Source organism: Lactuca serriola, chromosome 3 (genome assembly GCF_051521515.1).
Source record: "Lactuca serriola cultivar US96UC23 chromosome 3, Lser_US96UC23_V15, whole genome shotgun sequence".
NCBI lineage: Eukaryota > Viridiplantae > Streptophyta > Magnoliopsida > Asterales > Asteraceae > Lactuca > Lactuca serriola.
The window spans coordinates 4,903,140-4,922,567 of NC_136410.1; the positions used below are offsets into that span (position 1 = coordinate 4,903,140).

Here is a 19,428-nt window from a genome sequence, read left to right on the forward strand (position 1 = left end):
AATGACCCAATTTTCCAAATTGGGCCCAATACTCTACATGGGTCTTGCCATGAGGCTCAATCTTTCTTTTCAGTCCAACACACTCTATATTCCGATGGCCCAATAATAATCCAAACACTTAAGCCCAAAATGTTATAAACACTCATGACCCAAACTATGGCCCAAGTTTCCAAATTGGGCCACATCCTTCTAGGGCTTTTTCCAACATCACTAATAGCCCACAACCTGATGGCCCAACAGGCTCAAGATAAACAAGCCCAACATTTGGCCCATACTAAAGCCCAATATGCAAAACCCACTATGCACAGGGCATACTAGGTTCGTGAATTACGCTGTACCATCTTGTACGTCCAACGTACTCATTTGTTAAGTCCTTTTCGCTATTAAGCACTTAATGCTTCAAACCAAGGGACCAAATTATAGATTTGAGCTCTACTTAACATCTTAATCCATAAAGTCACTGACTTGGTGACTTTATATGACCCACATGAACCCAAACTCAATGTATAGCAATCTACATCCATGAAAATGACCATAACTCTTGTATGAACCCATTAAGACCTCCAAGATGGCAACTTTCTGCCTTAGGGACTCAGTTAGCACCAAGGGTGGCAACCCTAAGCCTAAAAACGGATTTGGAACCATAAAGCTCTATTCTTGGGACCAAAAGGTCCAAAAACTCAACATAATAGATCTAAGAATTCAAGAGGAAACCTCAAGATGATCTAAAATGAAGCAACAATCTCGGATCTACAGCTTCTCCTTTGAACCACCTCCTTGCTTGGCTCTTTACTTGCTTGGAAAATGGATTCACAACATCAAAATGCTCTTTAATGGCCTTCTAAGCTCCAAGAACACTCAAAGAAGGATTAGGGTTTCGTAGTGGTTGTGTAAGGGTGAAATGGAGGCTGATATCTAGGGCATTATGCTCTTTATATAGTGCTTAGCCCCAAAATCAGGGTTTGGGGACTCTGGATGTACGTTAGGCATACGCCTACCCACACCCGTGTCCACTTATCCCTCTACGCTGGGCGTACCCCAGCTTATGCTGGCGTACTCTCACGCATGCCGCCTTGCATGCATGGGATCTTCTTGCCACTTTTCTCCATTAGGGACTAAGACAGCCAAAACCTTCAAAGTGCTATAACTTCTTCGTTCTATGTTTGTTTCCGACGAACTTTATATCTATGAAAAGGTGACGAGAAGCCCTATGATCTTAACGACTCCTCATTACCTAAAAACTTTCTGAACAATAATTTCGTCATACCTAGAAGACCGAGATGATAAATTACGATTATACCCGTGGCCTCCGAAGACACAATCAGACACTTGGATTACGTATACCCTAACACCCACATCCGAAATGGGCCAAATCCCTCCTTTCCCAAGGCCCTAACCCTTATGTGAACTAATGAGTAGGCCGCAGTCCCTAGCAACGAAGCTCTTTCAAAACCAGGTGTTACAAAAGAAGAACAAAAGAACCATAAATGGAGAGAGAATCATCTTTGAGAAGCATAGAAGGAGTTCACTCCATTTCTGACACCTCCAGAGAGCTCAAAGAGCACCCTTACCCTCCCCAACATGCTCTCTATATCTTTCTGTGTAAGAACTTCACAACGAAAAACTAGAAGAAAGAGATAAAGAGTGATTGGCAGTAAACGTTTTTCCACGGCCGAATTAGAAATTTGGAAGAGAGAAATTCCACATTTGGAATCGATTTTTCAATCGACCTTACCTGAGGAAGACGATGGTCCAGTTAAAGTGTTGACGGAGGAAACTGAAGGAATGTTGGAGGAAGCTAATGACGTTGCAATGAATCGATGACAGAAGTGAATAGGACAGCGGTGATCCTATTTCAAGGCAACAATAGACAAAGGTAACATGAGGAGAGGTGGGAGGAGTCAGCGTTGATGTCCAGAGCTGAGAATAAGAGAAAGGGCTTGCGACGTGAGAAGGAGAGAAAGAGGATTGAGGGTATTTTTCTCAGTCAGGTAATTTTTTTCAATAACCGAGTCTGAGGTTTTTTGAGGACCAAACACTACTAGAAAAACAGCCTTTTACGACGCTCATTGTGCGTCGTAAAACGCTCAGACGACACACAAATGCGCGTCAAGGAAGGCCATGTCATAACGAGAGACGACGCGCTTTTACGCGTCCTCTATAGATGACACTCATTTATGACACGCAATGCGTATCATTAAAACACCTGTCAAGAAAGGCCATGTCATAAACGAAGATGACACACATTTTTGCGTATCGTAAATTTACATGTTTAAAAAAATATATTTATATATTTATTAATTTTTCATAATAGAAATAAAATACCATATACAAAAATACAATCCATTGCATAATATAAAATAAAATTTTATACTCAACAAATAAAATAAATTGCACAAATTATAATATGTCATACAAAGAATCATTCAAATGTTAAACAAAAATAATACATTACTAACATTGGTTATACATTCCTATTAAACTAACAAATAATCATCCAACTCTGTTTCTTACTGGAATATGTGTGTAATTGTCTCCTTCATCACCCTCCATGTCCAAAATCGAATCTACCTTCCTAATTTGTATGTATAACAAAGATACATGTGTTAAACTTGTTACCATTAACATCTAATTGTATGGAATCGAGTGTTAAACTTGTTACCATTAACATCTGATTCATATGGTCCATAGAAATCCATGTGTTCTTCACCTCTAATTCAACAAGATTGTTACCTACATAAATGAAAACAAACAGGAACATTAACAACCCAATTATGAACAATTTCACAAGATGCCATAAATGATGATCATTAATAAGTCCTTTCAAGGATAATTTGGTCTAGATAGAAGATTAAACCAAATACAAATCATAAAGATTCTAAAAAACAGTCGACTGCATTGGAATTGATGGCTTACTAGAAGAATAAGATAGAAATGAAATAATAAGAGTTATAAATAACCATTGTGCATGAGGTACAGAGGGAATCTTTATCTGTACAGTCTATTTCTTGAAAGATCTTAAGTAGTTCAGCCAAAAATTCACAATAATTAAGTAGCAATCGACTACAGTTTGCCAACTTAGCGAGGCCAAAAATTCACCAATAACTAGCAAGCAGCTATAGTTTAACAAGTAACAGAATGTGATATTAAGAACCATAGAAAGGTACAAAATTTCCTCTATTGAGATCAGATTTGTAACGAATCTTATCATTTCACATCACTAAAAGGACGACTTCACAATATATCAACAGCTTCACAAAAGAAAATGAAAAAATAAATCCAGTATATAACAAACTTACCGTAAGCAGAAACCAGAGAATTACATAGAGGTTGTATACCATTCCTTTATGACAGGGCCTTCCTGTATGTATAATAACTTAAACTCCCATGAAGAGCAAAGTAATTATCTATTGTTATTAGTAAAAGTAACTTACAAAAAAAGAGAAAAAAAACTTACTAAAAAATTTGAGTTGACATCTGGATTCCAACCAATAAACTGGGACATCAGACAAGAAGTTGAGTTCTAGAGAAGTCTGATGAAATAACTGTCTAGCAATTTCCTGAAATAACAAAAAAAAACTTACTGTTAAAATTTTATTCATAGATGAACCAGGGAGGGTTGTGCCATTTTGGAAAACATCAGTTCGTGCTCTATACATAATTGTCTAGCAATATCTTGAAATGGATATAAAATAAACTCAAATGAAGAAAAATTTGAGAAAAAGACAAATGGATTACTTGTGTTGATGTAACTACATGGCCGTAACAACTGGAGAGTTGTGTAAAAACCTATGTAGAGTGAAAGGTTTCTTAATCATGATACTATTGAAATATCCCATAAGCATAAGCAATCTGATAAAATATTCAAGCTTGCCATATTCCTTTAGAGATGTTGTGTGTAGAACAGATAGACAAAATAAGCACATACCTGCTTTTCTTTTTAAAGGCGGGCTAAAACCCAAGCCAATACCTTTCTAAAACCACCTCTTGCTGAAAAAATTCAAAAACAAGGAATCAAATGAAAAAAACACCCTCAGAAAACCCCCAAGTATAACATTAAGAATATCATTTCCTTACGAGTCAAAACCACTTTTGTGTCATTGTGTGAAGAGATTTTTCTTCAAATTCAACTATTTTGGTTGCATGCACTATTCAGGCAAAAGTGGCAGCCTAGCAACACTTGTACCTGCAACATCACCCGTAGGTGCAATGAATCCTGAACTAGGTTTGGGGTTTTTCCCTGATTTCTTGTTTAACTTTTGTGGAAGAATCTGCAGCCTTGGATTGAGGTCAGTGCTCGAGTTTTCTACAGCCAATTGATAACTTTTTACAAGCTTAAGTTGTTGAGCTATTATCTCTGAGCATCGAGGTAGAAGCTCCACAGGTTCTCCACTTGGAATCACAATATACTCTATAGCAAGTCAAACTTCCTATAATCAATACAATCAGTACTAACATAACAAAGGATAACATTGCCTTAAAAATTTGCATAACAATGGAACAAAAATACCTCTAAGGCATCAATCTCCTCTAATGATGGATTTCTTCTTGGAACACTACTAGAAAAAAGGCCTTTTACGACGCTCATTGCGCGTCGTAAAACGCTCAGACGACGCGCGAATGCGCGTCAAGGAAGGCCATGTCATAATGAGAGACGACGTGCATTTACGACACGCATTTACGACGCGCAGTTATGACACGCAATGCGTATCAAGGAAGGCCCTGTCATAAAGGAAGACGACGCACAAATGCGTGTCGTAATCTTACAACGCGCGTGTTTTATGACACGCAATGCGTATCAAGGAAGCCCCTGTCATAAATGAAGATGACACGCATCTGCGTGTCATAAACTTCTGTAACCATTTTCTATATGCATTTACGACGCGTATTTACGATACTCATTTACGCATAATACCAAAATATGTAAACAAATACATACCAAAACAATAAATTTCATCCAATATCATTTCAAAATATTGTAATACATTAATATTAAGGGGATCTAATTGTGCATTGTTATTAAGAGGTTTTCCCTAACTATATAACCTAATAGTACATTGCTATAAAGGGGCACCTTCTTGTTTCAGTAACTCATCATTAAGTTGTCTGAAGAAGCTCTTAAACGTTTCCTAAAACAAAGAATCAATTGCTTTATAGTTTAGCCTAACATCACAAAATCATAACTATTGTGCTGAGAATTGCATCAGGGATAGCCTGTCAACAACACAAAAATCAATATATCTTTTCAAGTATAGATGAAGAAATTTCATAAGCAAGTGATATGAGATGATACCTGAAGGGCTTTGATAATTCCATTGATCATTTCAGTGTCAATTTGTGGTTCATCTTCTTCAGTATTCTCATTTTCTGTCAAAAAAATGTCAAACAGATAAACATCAAACTGGACACATTTTGAAAAGTTGAATATTGATCTTAAATATTCATCATATTTTCTACACTACATGTAGTGTAATTTAATCAATATCCTATTAAGATAATTTTAAACTTACCCGACTTGCTAAATTCCAGTATGTGCCTTCTGATTTCTTCAGTTTTAGCACATCCACATTTTAGGGTTTTTATGTGGAGATAAACACCATATATAAAATTGACACTTCTTCTACATAGGATTCAGAGATGTGATATGCAAGTACATAATGGAACATATAATCAGCATCCAAAATGATCCATGGACGCTACATCACCAAAGAACAATAGCAAATAATAAGATAAATAATAGAGAAATGAGATTGAAATGCTCATACAAAAAACCAAACAGGAATGAAATTGCTAGATAGGGGAAACCTTACCCTCAATTTCACAATGGCAGCAAGGTCCTTCTTTCACCATGATCACTGATGCTTTCTGAAACTTTAACACTATTACAAAAAGAAACCAAATTGAACACAGAAGCCACAGTTGGAATGATAGGTAGTATATATCCCATTAATCCTCAATGACAGATAAGATCAAGTTCAATGTGAAATAGTCATCATGATATTTCTGGAAAAATATTTATTTGGTTTTCATTTTCCTTTCACACACTCCAGTCACTTCAATTTCTGCATTAATTTTTTCTTAACCTTTTACTTACTTTCTATAAAAGGATTTTAAAAATATATATCAAATGATACTCCCTAGACTGAAGTTATTTTTTTCCATATAAGAGCAATTGGCTTTAACTAATATTTGATGTATTGTCTTTAAGATCAGTTAGTGAACATTTGGAAGGATTGTTTCTTTTTTCAAAAATTAAGATGGAATCAGAAATAGAAGTTAAGTTTTACCGAGTTCAAAAACTTAACCTAATTGTGGACAGTCAATTTGAAACTGTGGAAGTCGATTAAATAAATTAACATCTTCATGTAAACCTTAAAAGATACTATTATCATGTAGTAACATTAACTTTCTTGCTACAAAATCAAGGGGCCATATGTTGATCACATTTCAAGATTTAATTACATTTGCAAACTATTTAAATTCAATCATGCAATTTTTCAATCTAATTGTTTTATTGCAATTTTTCAATCTAATTGTTTTATTGCTATTCATGTAGTAACATTAACTTTCTTATAAGTTGTTTTCAGTGCTTAAAAAAATTTAGTATGCTTCAATAACATAATGTTAAACATATTTAAATTAACTTTGCACTATTTTAAATCTGTTTAGTACGTGAAAATAATTCTACAACAACATGAACAGAAATGCACATACCAATTTGAAAATCAAGACATTTCAAAACATAAAACTTTAAATATGAAAACTAACAGTGGAGTACCTTTGTCAGGCGTTACCCTGAAAAAAAAAACACAAGTGGAATTAAAAATATATTTTTAACAAGAAATAGTCAAAAACATTGTATTGTATAGTGTATACAAATAGTATTTAGGAATTTAAAACTAACCAGTTCTCTTATCACGACGTACGCCTTCAGCATTTCGCCCACTTATAGAAGGATCCATTTTTTGAAACCTACATGTAATATAATCAGTAAGTGGAGAGGGGTAATCCTGACCTTCTACAACAAGGTTTCAGACAAGAGTTTGGGATAAAAATGTAATTTTTTCCCATCCAAAAAAGCTCACAATCTCTCGTATGTGCAAAAGACGTTAACACCCTCCACATTCTCGTCATCGAAAATAGCCTTAAAAGATTATTTAATCCCTTGCAGATCTATTAAGCGCACATTCAACACTAAGGATGCGGAGGGTATCAATGTCTTTTGCAGAGACGAGAACGAATCGCTATTCTACCTTTATTGTGGGACAAAAAAAACCCATTAGCAAATAACAAAGGAGTAATATGATTACCTCAACCAATCATCCTTCTTTGTTCTAGCAATTTCTTCTTTTATATCTTTACCACTGACAAAACCAGTTTTTGGCCTCTTCGATTCCTTGATAGGTTTTCTCAGGGGAGAAAGATCATCATGTGGACGATTATGCCCCCGTCGGGGAGGAGAAATATCAGACTTTCGAATGCAGCCCTTCCAAGGAGGAGAAAGATCAGATTTCAGTTCCGGTGTATCATTCTGTGCCCTTCGTTTACAGGGTAGGGACATGGCGGAATTCAATTCCGATATATGTTCGGATTCTGATTCCGGTTCTGGTGTATCATTCCAGGCCCTACGTCTACGTGGCGGAGAGATGTCGGAATTTTTAGCAGTATCAGACACTGGAACCCAACCGCTTCCATCTTCAGAAATAGCACCAAAAGGGCGCCAACTTTTAAGTTGCTCTAATCTTTTCATTCGTTTCACTTCAATATCTTCATCAACTTGTGGCTTCTCTTCGTCTGTACATTACAAGGGTGATTATAATTGGGTAGCAATGTAAATTTATAAAGCATCTTCCTATTACATTATTGTACTTTGAAAATCTACCAATTATATTTATAGCAATATCATCTAAATACAAAGCAATTTGCATTACTATAATTGGGTGAATTCATCAAAGTACAATACATTAACAAAGAACATTAACATCAAACGTGAAGCAATCTACTGAACAAGAAATTTTATTGGCACACCTTGTGACTCATCATCTTCTTCTTCATGCTGAACTAGACTTTGCCAAACAGGATCCTCATCAACAACAAGAACACTATTCATATCAGGCTTAGTTTTCATCTTTTTCTTGTTCTTCTTCTTCTTCTTCTCCTCCTCCTCATTATTTTTGTATCTTTTCAAATACTCCTTGAGTGAACTGGACCCTGAAGATGGCGCTACTATGGTTGTTCTTCAAGCCCTGCTCATAAAAAAACATTATGTTTCATGTTTTAAGGTTCAATCATATAAAATATGTAACAGAGCTTGTTTCTTTTCTTTTTTCCATCAAGTGTTGTCAAGAATCAATATAAATGATATGTTTCAAGGTTCAATCATATAAAATATGTAACAAAGCTTGTTTCTTTTCTTTTTTCCATCAAGTGTTGTCAAGAATCAAGATAAATGATGAAATGAGATGTGCAGATGAATTTTAAAAGTTTTGTGTAAACTAATCAGTTGTGGAAATATGAGAAACAAACAATAATACAGTTGTATTTCACTTTTTATTTAGTTATCTTCATTTTTAAGTCTATTCAAGTATGAGACATTTTAGACTCTTAAAGAGATAAAAGGAATTAATAGATGAAATAAATGCAGGGAACAATAAGAACTATAAGTTTTTATTTAATTATCTTCATATTTATACTCTCTAATTTATGGTTTTCCCTCATTTACACCTTCAATAAACACACCATGTGCATTTTTTTAGAGTGTTTTAAAGGACCATTATGTTATGTCCTATCTACATAGAAATGACCAACCTGTCCTCATCGCCATTTATAACTTTTAAAGCATGTATGTATGTATAAACATAAACTTATGATCACCAATATCAAATTACATTCACAAAAGAATATGAATGTATGCAACTTGCTTGGATATAGCAGCTAAGGAAGGATTGGAATTAAAAAGAAAAAAAATGTAATTGGGAAAGAAAGTAGAGGAATAGACCTCAATAGCCATACGTGCCCATTTGTTCCCCATTTTAGCATGGAGTTCAATGATGTGGTGTTCTTCCTTTGGTGTAAATGCACCTTTTTTGAGATCAGGTCTTAAGTGATTTTCCCACCTTAAACGACAACTTTTACCACAACGAGAAAGCCCAGAGTGCTTTTGAACAAGTATATAAATAAATAAATATTATCATGATTTAATTTAAACAATAAAATAAACAGTTAAGATATACAAATGTGTATGAAAAAAGGTTTTACCTTCTTTGTTTGAGTTGCAGAAAAGAGAACAGTTTGCCTTGTATGCACTACACATTATAGAGAACCAAGCTTAGTTCACTAATGATACAAAAGTTAAGTACCACAAGGGTAATATGGTCAGTTAGTTGAAGTGTTTGAAATGGAATCAAAATGCACTTTTGGTTGTAATTTTTCTCTCAGGCATTTCATCATACAGTTGGCGAGCCCTAATTTGAGAAAAAACGGAAATAGAAGAGATAAATGGAGAAACTACCGACTTGTTCAACGGAAATTGGAGGAGTGCGTTCATGACCATGAGTCTAAAATCATTACAAGTGTTTAACTTTTAAGTGGAAATAAAAATGCAGGTACCTGTGTTGTTGATGAACATGTCAATTTTTGGAGGGGCGTATGTTGTGGCGTTTATATTACTATGGAGGCTAGCGATTGTTGGGCTTCCGTTTATTATAATTTTAGCTATACCTGGTTTGATTTACGGAAGGGTTCTTATGAGCTTGTCGAGAAAGATCAGAGAGGAGTACAATATGGTTGGTACAGTCGCGGAGCAGGCGATTTCATCCGTGAGGACCGTTTATTCTTTTGTGGGTGAAAACAAGACGATAACAGAGTACTCTGCTGCTCTTCGAGGTACTGTGAAATTAGGGCTAAAGCAAGGTTGGGCTAAAGGAAAAGCGATTGGCAGCAACGGCGACGTTTTTGCAGTTTGGTCTTTTTTGTCTTGGTATGGTAGCAGGATGGTGATCTACAATGGAGCTAGCGGAGGAACTGTATTTGTTGTTGGAGCTGCCATCGCAATTGGTGGACTGTAAGTTTCTTTCTGCTTCGGTTATTTCATCAAACGGGTTGTGTGAATCGTGTGGAGATAACCCATAAATAAAAATCAGTAAAAGAGGAAAATAAAATCAAAGAAATACCAAAGTATCCAAACCTGGGTAATTAAGAAACCCAAAAATGATGAACATTGGCCAAAAACTCTAACATGGGAAATATAAATCAATGAACCCTTGGCGATCTGAATCTTGAAGAGTTAATACTTGGGTGGCCTTCCATATCACAGTTCCTTGTTTCATCGATGCCTATACATTCGAACAGGACACACTACGGTGTGAGTGAAGGCTAGGGTTCTTGAGAGAGAACAAATAATTTTTTGAGAAAGCGTGTGAAAATGTCTTTGAAGATATTGTGGAGAAAAGAATATGGAAAGAAGCAGGTCAAGGAATAGTGCAAGAACACTGTTGGCGAGTATTATCAAGAATAGCAGAGATGGAGCAGGTGAAATCTCAGCTGAGATGAAACAAATGAATGGAAATCAGAAGCCTTTTTTCTTGATTGAGATGATGAAGTCGAGAGATGGAGATGAAATCGTAACCTTGGATCTTTGACTGAGAAGTTGCACAACAGTGTGAGGAGAATGAAAGATGCGTCAAAACTCTTAGGGCAAAGAGGGTAGCGGGCTTTTCTAATTTTTTGGCTTTTCTTTTCCCGCTTGTAACTAAGGAACGCGCGTTCATAAAATTATAAAGTGACACCTACAGACGACGCACATTTAAGATACAGCGCCCTCCGTGTTTTTAATTTTTTTTCTTTTGACACTTATTTAAGGGCACGCAATAATGCGTGACCCAAATCCTTAAATTCTCTGAAGAGATGACACTTTTTTAATGTCACTCTCGTTTGCGTAACATAAATCAACGAGTGTCGTGGTTTGCGCGTCGTAAAAGGCTGTTTTTCTAGTAGTGGAACATCATCTTCAATTTCAATATCCATCGAGTTGATTGTGATTCAACAAACTTTCACCCTTTGAACCATGGTAGTTGACTGTGATTCAACAAAACTTTATTAAATAACACAATTAAATCCATATATATATATATATATTCTATTTGTACTCAAACCAAAAACATAACAAAATAAACACCTTGATAACAAACACGGGTAACTGGTGAAATTTGGCTACACTGCGTATCCATGGATTCTCCTTCATTTCATAACTGGATGCTAAAATAGCATCCGCACTACTGATATCATCAGTTACATCAATCTCTTATGTAAGCCCCATCACCATTGCTACTTGTTGTAAGTCAGCTTCCAATATCTAGGGCACATTTAAAAATAAAACCTTTTAATCGAAAATAATCATATATCTTATTAGTTCTTCAATCCCAAAAATTAAATGCAAGATTTTCCCTTTTTATATCAAAAATAGGTTACCTTATATGTATAAACATAAACCGGGGTCTTTAACTTTGTCTTTGTCCTGCTTTGTGGTTTTCTATTAAGTTTTCTGATATTGGAAGAACGCTCTTGTTCTTCCCTATCATACTCTTCACACAATATCTTAGCAGGAGAAGCCAATATCTTAGCAACCTTAGTTTGAGATCAACCTTAAGGTCTAAAACAATGATTTGTGCAGTAAATAACCTTAGTTTTTCCTGCATTGGTTTGAGTAGTGGTGCCTTCAGCTGCCATTTCAGACTCCTGTTTGAGATCAACCTTAAGGTCTAAAACAATGGTCTTGCTCTCCAGATCCCAAATCGTAATGCTTGATTCTGTAGCAGCGCACAGCCAGTACCTATTAGGGCTGAAGCAAAGAGCATGAACGATTGAACTGGCATCTAGAGAGTAAAGTCTCTTTCCCTCAGCCAAATCCCAAAGCAAAATCACCCCATCTTTTCCACCACTAGCGCATAGAGAACCATCAGGTGACATTGCCACGGTGTTAACGTAGCCACCATGTCCGACCAAAGTTGATTTGAGCTTACAGTTAGTCAAATTCTAGATCTTCACAGTTTTGTCCCATGAGGATGAGACAATTGTTGGCTGCAAAGTGTTAGGGCTGAAACGAACACAACTCACCCAATCACCGTGAGCGTCGCCGTCTTGGTTGTGTATTTGCATTCCCCGAGTGTGTTCCACAATTTGATCGACTTGTCACGTGATTCCAACACGAACTGACGGTTGTCGATCGAGAATGCGACGGAGAGGACGTCTTTGGTGTGGCCAACGAAGCGGCGTGCAGTGGTTCTGGCGTTGAGATCCCAGAGACGGAGTTCGTCGTCCCATGAACCGGATTGAGCGAAGTGACCGTTGGAGGAGAGAACGCCGTCTTGAACAAAGTGAGAGTGGCCGGTGAGACGGCGCTGTGCGACACCATAGGTTTTGTCTTCCTTGGTGTGGCGCCAAACGATGATTGATTTGTCACGAGAAGAGGTGACGATCATGTCGGAGTTGTCGATAAGAGTGGTGATTGCGGTGATCTAATCGGTGTGGGCCCTCATCGTGTCGTGGAGTACCAATGATTCCGACATTTTTTTGCTACTGTAAGCTCCTCTCGGATGATACAAGAGGCTGAGCAGAAGTGAAGGTTAGAGATACCCCCATCTCCCTCATAATTCTATTAGGGTTCATTGGTAGAAGATTGTAGAAGGAGAAGGAGATAAATGGCGGGGTGTTTAATTTTTTGGGATTTCATTTCCCGGCTATTAAAAAAAATTAGAGAACGCGCCCCTTCATTAAAAAATATAAAACAACGCCTTTAGAGGACACCCTTTTTTTCGTTAGGTGCCCTCTGTGTTTTGTTAGACACTAATTTAAGGGCACGTAAAAATGCGTGTCCTCTATCCTTCAATTTTTGGAAACCTGACATTACTTTTATGGACACACAAGAATGCGTATCCTAAATCTGCGAGTGTCATTGTTTGCGCGTCATTAAATGGTATTTTTCTTGTAGTGAAATCAGAGATATGGACTGGGTAGGAGGTTCAAATGTTGATATTAAACACACTGACTAGACCGGTCAACCAAAAAGTCTAAATAGACCCAATCAACACTAAATCAAACAGGACATAATTGTCAAAACTCCCAATATTAGGTTTAAGTCAAATATTGCATTTATTTGGAATCTTCAAAAATGGGCCATGTGATTATTCAAAATATCAAATTTAGTCCCTAATTTTTTTTAGAATCATAGAAGTTCGTGTGGTATTAATTTTTATTCTTATTGGTACTTGGCCCATATGAAATGCCTTATTTACCCTTTTTTCCATTTTCTTTTTATTACAATAATTAAAATGAATAAAAAGATATACTACCAATGTTCGAGCCATGCGTTTGGCACTGTCACCTCTTTTGGTTGACTCAGGACTCTTGGAGGGCTCTTGCGTTGATTGTCTCTCCTTCCCGCTCTCGGAATTTTGTTTATCATAACCTCTTTTGGTTGACTCACGAACAGGGTCCATTATGCCTTGGTGGAGTCCACAATCCACCAATGTTCGAGCCAAGCGTTGGGCACTGTTAAACGTAAGAGGTTTCGATGCTAATACGTTTCCTTGGATTGGAGAAGGTAGTCCCCAAATGTATCTCTCTACCTTCTTGCTCTCTGGGGTAACCATCCCAGGGCATAGTGTAGCCAAATCGATGAATATATCGGTGTATGTTACAATGTCTGAGCCTGCCATGGTAAGATTCCAAAGCTCATGCTCTAGTTTCTGTACTTCGCCCCTCGAGCAGTACTCTTCCAGCATCATTTCCTTTAGATTTTCCCAGCCCATTGCATTTACTATTGGAAGAGTCAATGACTTGGCATGGCTATTCCACCATGTAAGGGCTTTGTCAAAGAAGGTCCAGGCAGCAAACTTCACTTTGCTCCCTTCTGGGCACGCACATAACTCAAAAATCGATTATGTCTTCTCAAAGCATCGCATTAGAGCGATGAATCCTCCACTTGCATCGAAGGTTTTGGGTCCACAAGTCATGAAGTCTTTGTACGAGCACTCTTTTGTGTGTCCGTGGATTAAGCTATTGGTACCACTACCTGATCTACCAGTACCACTTGCGTTGATTTGAGTCATGACAGTTGTCACGGTGGCTGATATTGCCGCCTGAAAGACAATCGGGTCATACTGAGGAGGTGGCGGTGGTGGTGCATTGTTTTTGTTTTTGTTCGAGTTCTTCGGTGGCATCTTTCTGCCACAAGGTTTTAAAATATGAAACGAGGGTAAGTCCCTAGTGGTTACATGTCGAGTGTTATCCGAATCGAAGTTATCTTAGTTCTGAGTGTTTCATGTTCTCACTCTTGAATCAATTCATAACAGAGGTCTATGCAAAATTAGACTTATGAATTTGATATTGACTACCCTCTTCGTGAAGTCCTGTGACCTGGATTACCGTTACTAGTTAATATGATAAAGACGATAAGCGTGACACATAGTGTGAGTAGTGTAATCACTAGCTCACTAGATCGCATTAATTAGTTAATTATTAGTATGATATATATGGTACCATACAACCCTGCGCGCCTCGGGAGGAGTTTCATGTCCTAGTTATGATGGTCCTGAATTCAGCTTTGGGGATTTGTTGTCTCTGAACTTTCTTATGGTTTCCTATTCTTGATAGTTCATGATTCAAGTTCTATCACTGGTCTCCACCACTTTCTGATGGAAGATTTGACTCCTAGAGTGATTCCTTCTCTTTAGTTCCTCCTTGATCCCTCTGTTGGTGATTGTAGTGGAGTGGCTATCTCTATCTAGGTTGTTCGCGCGAGAATGGGAATGTCTAAAGAATCTTATGAGATTAAATAAAACGTTTCTTCTAAAGTTATTAATGATCCAAACTGGGTCCTCCTATAGTCAAGCAGTGGATGCAAGCTGTATATAACCTAGATCAAATAGACCTTCGAATAGGTGATCCTACTCCAAAACCACAACCAAACAAGGAACATGTAGTAAAGCGAAGATCACCAATTCTAAGTCTAAAAGATCCTAATTATATATAAACCTAGAAGCATGCACTTTGCAACTATAGACCTGTCAGTAAAGGTCTTTTTAGTTTTCATATAATTTTGTTATAGTGCCTAAAATACTCCTATAGTATTTTATCTTTATGTTTGTTCTAGAGATCCTTTGTATATAGAGTTAGGTAAGTTTTAGACTCGTTGTGACACCACTATCACTCCCAAACACATGTTGGTCGTATCTTAAATAAATATAGTTGATCAGGATATATTTGTTCCATGTATGACTACATAACTGCCCAGGTTTGACTATAGTGTCCAACATCCAAATACTTTTGTTTTATTCTTCTTGTAATACTTGTTCCTAAGATGTGTGCTTGTTAGTATACTTCTCGTAACATACTTATATTTTAAAAGTATAGTTTTAGTCGGAGCACTTCGTCCCCATTGTATTTATAGTTGTATATCTTTTACTGGTTGATATATTGAGTTCACTATAAACAATGCTCTAATACCAATTTGTCACACCCCTAAACCGGAACGGCGGAAACGTTCGGGGGTGGAGGACGTCATGTACAGTATCACAACAATTGAATAATAGTAATCAAAGCAACAACAACCATTGTATTAATAGTATAATGTTTACATTACATTTGATTCATATAATATTGACTTTAAAGTAAATAACAAGTGAAGACTCGAAGCTACTATGCCCTATCTTCTTGAACCCGGTGTGTGTACCTGTCTACTAATGTCCTAAGAATACAAGTAGGTTTTGAAAGAGTATCAGCATTAATCTGGTGAGTTCATAAGCGTTTTGTTTTAGAAAAATGTTATGTGTTCTTTCGAAAAGTGCATTGTGTTTCTCCAGAAAAACTTATATTTTCTTATGTAATGAATGTTAAGTAAAAACAAATGATTCTTACTAGTTCCTCCTATGAGTACTTAGTGTATAAAAATCATATACAATCCAGATCGGACAAACAATCGATTGTGTGGTTCTGTCTAAAGCCCACAACCAAACAAGGAACAGGAAATGAGGCGGAGTCACACATCCCACTGCATGTCGGATCTTCAAGTATATAACCCTGAAGTATTCACTAGATACTTACAGATTTAGCTGTATTGGTCCTTTGATATCTGTTGATATTGTTCCTCAAGAAAATCCAATATTTTCTTATGAAAAGCATGATTAAACCCATTCCTTATATAACTACTTAGTTCATATTAGTTATGTATAAACTAATATCGAACAGACAGTTAATTTTGTGGATCTGCCCTAATCCTACAACCAAACAAGGAACAGGGAATGAGGCGGAAACCACACACTCCACAGCCTATCGGATATTCTTCATATGTAACTCGGTTGTATAGACTATGGATTTATAGAATTAGTAATGAATATTCGTTAATTGAATAATAATACCATTGTTTGTAAAGTACTGACGTTTATCCTGGATAATCCTTTATTTTCCCTTAGTGTAATTTATTGAATTATCTGTTCCAAATCGAAGAGTACAAGTATCTACCATACTTATGTTGTTTAAGCATTGTTCTGTTTGAAAACCCTGACTGCCACTAGTAATGTATAGTAGTTTTATTACATAAATATAACTAGTTGAAAACGTATTGTTCTGTATATTGAAAGTGTTGTTAATACCCTCCTGTGATCACTTAGTACATACGAGTTATAGAAATCAAGATCGAACAGACAGACGATTGGGTGATTCTGCCCTAAACCCACAACCAAACAACGAACATGGAATGAGGTGGAAGTCACACATCCCACTGCATGTCAGACGGTAATTTTGATATAACCCTGACGTATATACTAAGTAATCCCATAGTTATTAACCTTGTTGATTGATTGTTAGGTACATTATTACGTGAACGAGTTGTTGTTTCCCCAGTGAGTTCTTATAACCATACTATGGACAATAAACATTTCGACGTACATCAGATGTCGAGAACTGAATGACGTTTGTCACCCTACGTTGACTGTAGCTAATAGTCAGGGTGCGAGATTGTCACTCCCGTATAGATCTATACACAAACTCACGCTCTCCCTCCAGGAGACTCTGGTTACAAGGGGTAGACTTCCTAGAAGACGTGTTTCACATTGTAGTTCTCTCAACGAATTCATGAATAATACTATGAAAACCCCTTTTTGTTATAAATATGAATCCTTATAAAAATAATACCTCTTATTTCAAAGTTCATAAGTTTGTTTCGTTCTTCGAAAACTGTACTTGTAAAGTTTGTATCTTGACATGTTTTGTAAAACTGATTTCAAGTATAGTAATAACGATGTTTATCATGTTTAGTAAGTTCTACGTTCGATGCGTTCTAATGACAGGAAAATATAATAAACCAAATTATATTTTTAAAACACAAGATTACTCGTGCTTTTACTTGTATCCCCCCCCCCTTTTAAAACATAAAAAGCTTGTAAAATATGGGGGTATGAACTCATTGTTGGTTGCGTGTGCGTACCGGACCACGAGACTGGATATGATGACCCTCGATTTTGTTGTACGCAAAGCTAACTGGATCCTAATAATAATTGAACACATATTTGCATTTAAATTAGCAACACCATTAATTAAAGTGTTGGAAAACACTTGCTTTTGGGTTAGGAATGTTACCGAGGCTCGATCTATCATCGCCTTGTGTATACAAGTCGTATATAATTAAGATTGAGAAGACGGTCGGATGGGTGGCTCTGCCCCAATCCACAACCAGACAAGGAGCAGGAGATAGGGCAGAAACACACATCCTAAGTCCGTAGAATCTTAATTATATACCACCCTCGCGTATACACTAACATTAATAGGCTAGCCATATTCGTCCCTAGCCTCTGAGCTTGAACTTGACTTGCTGAGCGAGTGGTATTTCCAAAATGCTCTGCTGGGAATACTTAGGGAAAGTTACGAGAGGATATCATACTCCTCGCATGAGTACTTCGGATGTTTGAAGCGAGATGAAATTTCGAGGTTCGCGTCTAGTTTGTCGTTATGAATAACGAGAGTTTTGTTATTCGGTCGATTTAAGGCGAAGGGCCTCATCGATGACACATGGGTTTGGTATAGCATGGACTCAGTTAGAATAGGGGGATGACATCGTTGGATCATGTGTTAAGTTAGTTCGGAAGGAGCGTTTTGACCTTGTTATTACTCTCGCAAAATTTTTTGTACTGCATTAAGTGTGTGCTAACTGAATGATCATTCTAGTGAATGTTACTTGATATTATGATCCATGTCCGGTTCCTCTATAATCGCTTGGTATATATAAGTCATATATAATTAAGATTGATAAGACGGTCGACTGAGTGACTCTGCCCTAAATCCACAACCAGACAAGGAACATGAAATAAGGCATAATCAAGCACTCTAAGTCTATTGGTTCTTAATTATATATGGCTCTAATGTTTACACCAAGTCTTTATAGCTTACCAGAAAGAGTATTTAGTTTCTACATAAACTATGTGCTTTGTTTAGACTAGGAAGAAATTATTATAGTTAGGATTTAGTTGGGAAACGTACCGTTGTTCTCAGGTGGTTCCTGAGTACTCTCCTGCAGTGATCATCAACACTCTTCCTTCTTCACCAGGGTTTCTAGACAATAGGCAATCTCTCCTGTAGTGCCCCGTTTCACCACATTCGTAGCAGGTCTGACTTACTTCCTTAAGTGGGACCTGTGAGATTGGTTGTTTCGGCGCCCTACAAAAACAGATGGTGTGTCCCCTTCTGATGCAGTTCTTGCAATACAGCTGTTGACACCTTCCAGTATGATGAAAGTTGCACTTATTACATTTAGGGAGGGTTCCAACATAACGACTGTCGGGTGCTGCTGTCGCGGGGGTCGTGGCGGCATAGGTCGTACCCTTTTGTTGTCTCTCATAGGGCTCTTGCGTTGATTGTCTCTCCTTCCCGCTCTTGGACTTTTGTTTATCATTACCTATTTTGGTTAACTCAGGAACAGGGTCCATTATGCCTTGGCGGATTCCACAATCCACCAATGTTCGAGCCAGGCGTTTGGCATTGTCAAACATAAGAGGTTTCGATGCTAATATGTTTCCTTGGATTGGAGAAGGTAGTCCCCAAATGTATCTCTCTACCTTCTTGCTCTCTGGGGTAACCATCCCAGGCATAGTGCAGCCAAATCGTTGAATCTATCGGTGTATGTTACAATGTCTGAGCCTGCCATGGTAAGATTCCAAAGCTCATGCTCTAGTTTCTGTACTTCGCCCCTCGAGTAGTACTCTTCCAGCATCATCTCCTTTAGATTTTCCCAACCCATTGCATTTACTATTAGAATAATCAATGACTTGGCATGGTTATTCCACCATGTAAGGGCTCTGTCAGAGAAGGTGCAGACAGCAAACTTTACTTTGCTCCCTTCTGGGCACGCACATAACTCAAAAATTTTATTCTGTCTTC

General features: G+C 37.2%; 2 pseudogenes; one reads left to right on the top strand and one right to left on the bottom strand.

The window, feature by feature from the left end:
• The first annotated feature begins 9,599 nt into the window (after nucleotides 1-9,599).
• On the top strand, nucleotides 9,600-10,640 carry LOC145094968 (ABC transporter B family member 15 pseudogene; annotated as a pseudogene).
• A 1,003-nt stretch (nucleotides 10,641-11,643) lies between these two features.
• Nucleotides 11,644-12,566, bottom strand: LOC145094969 (small ribosomal subunit protein RACK1 pseudogene; annotated as a pseudogene).
• Between the last annotated feature and the right edge of the window lie 6,862 nt (nucleotides 12,567-19,428).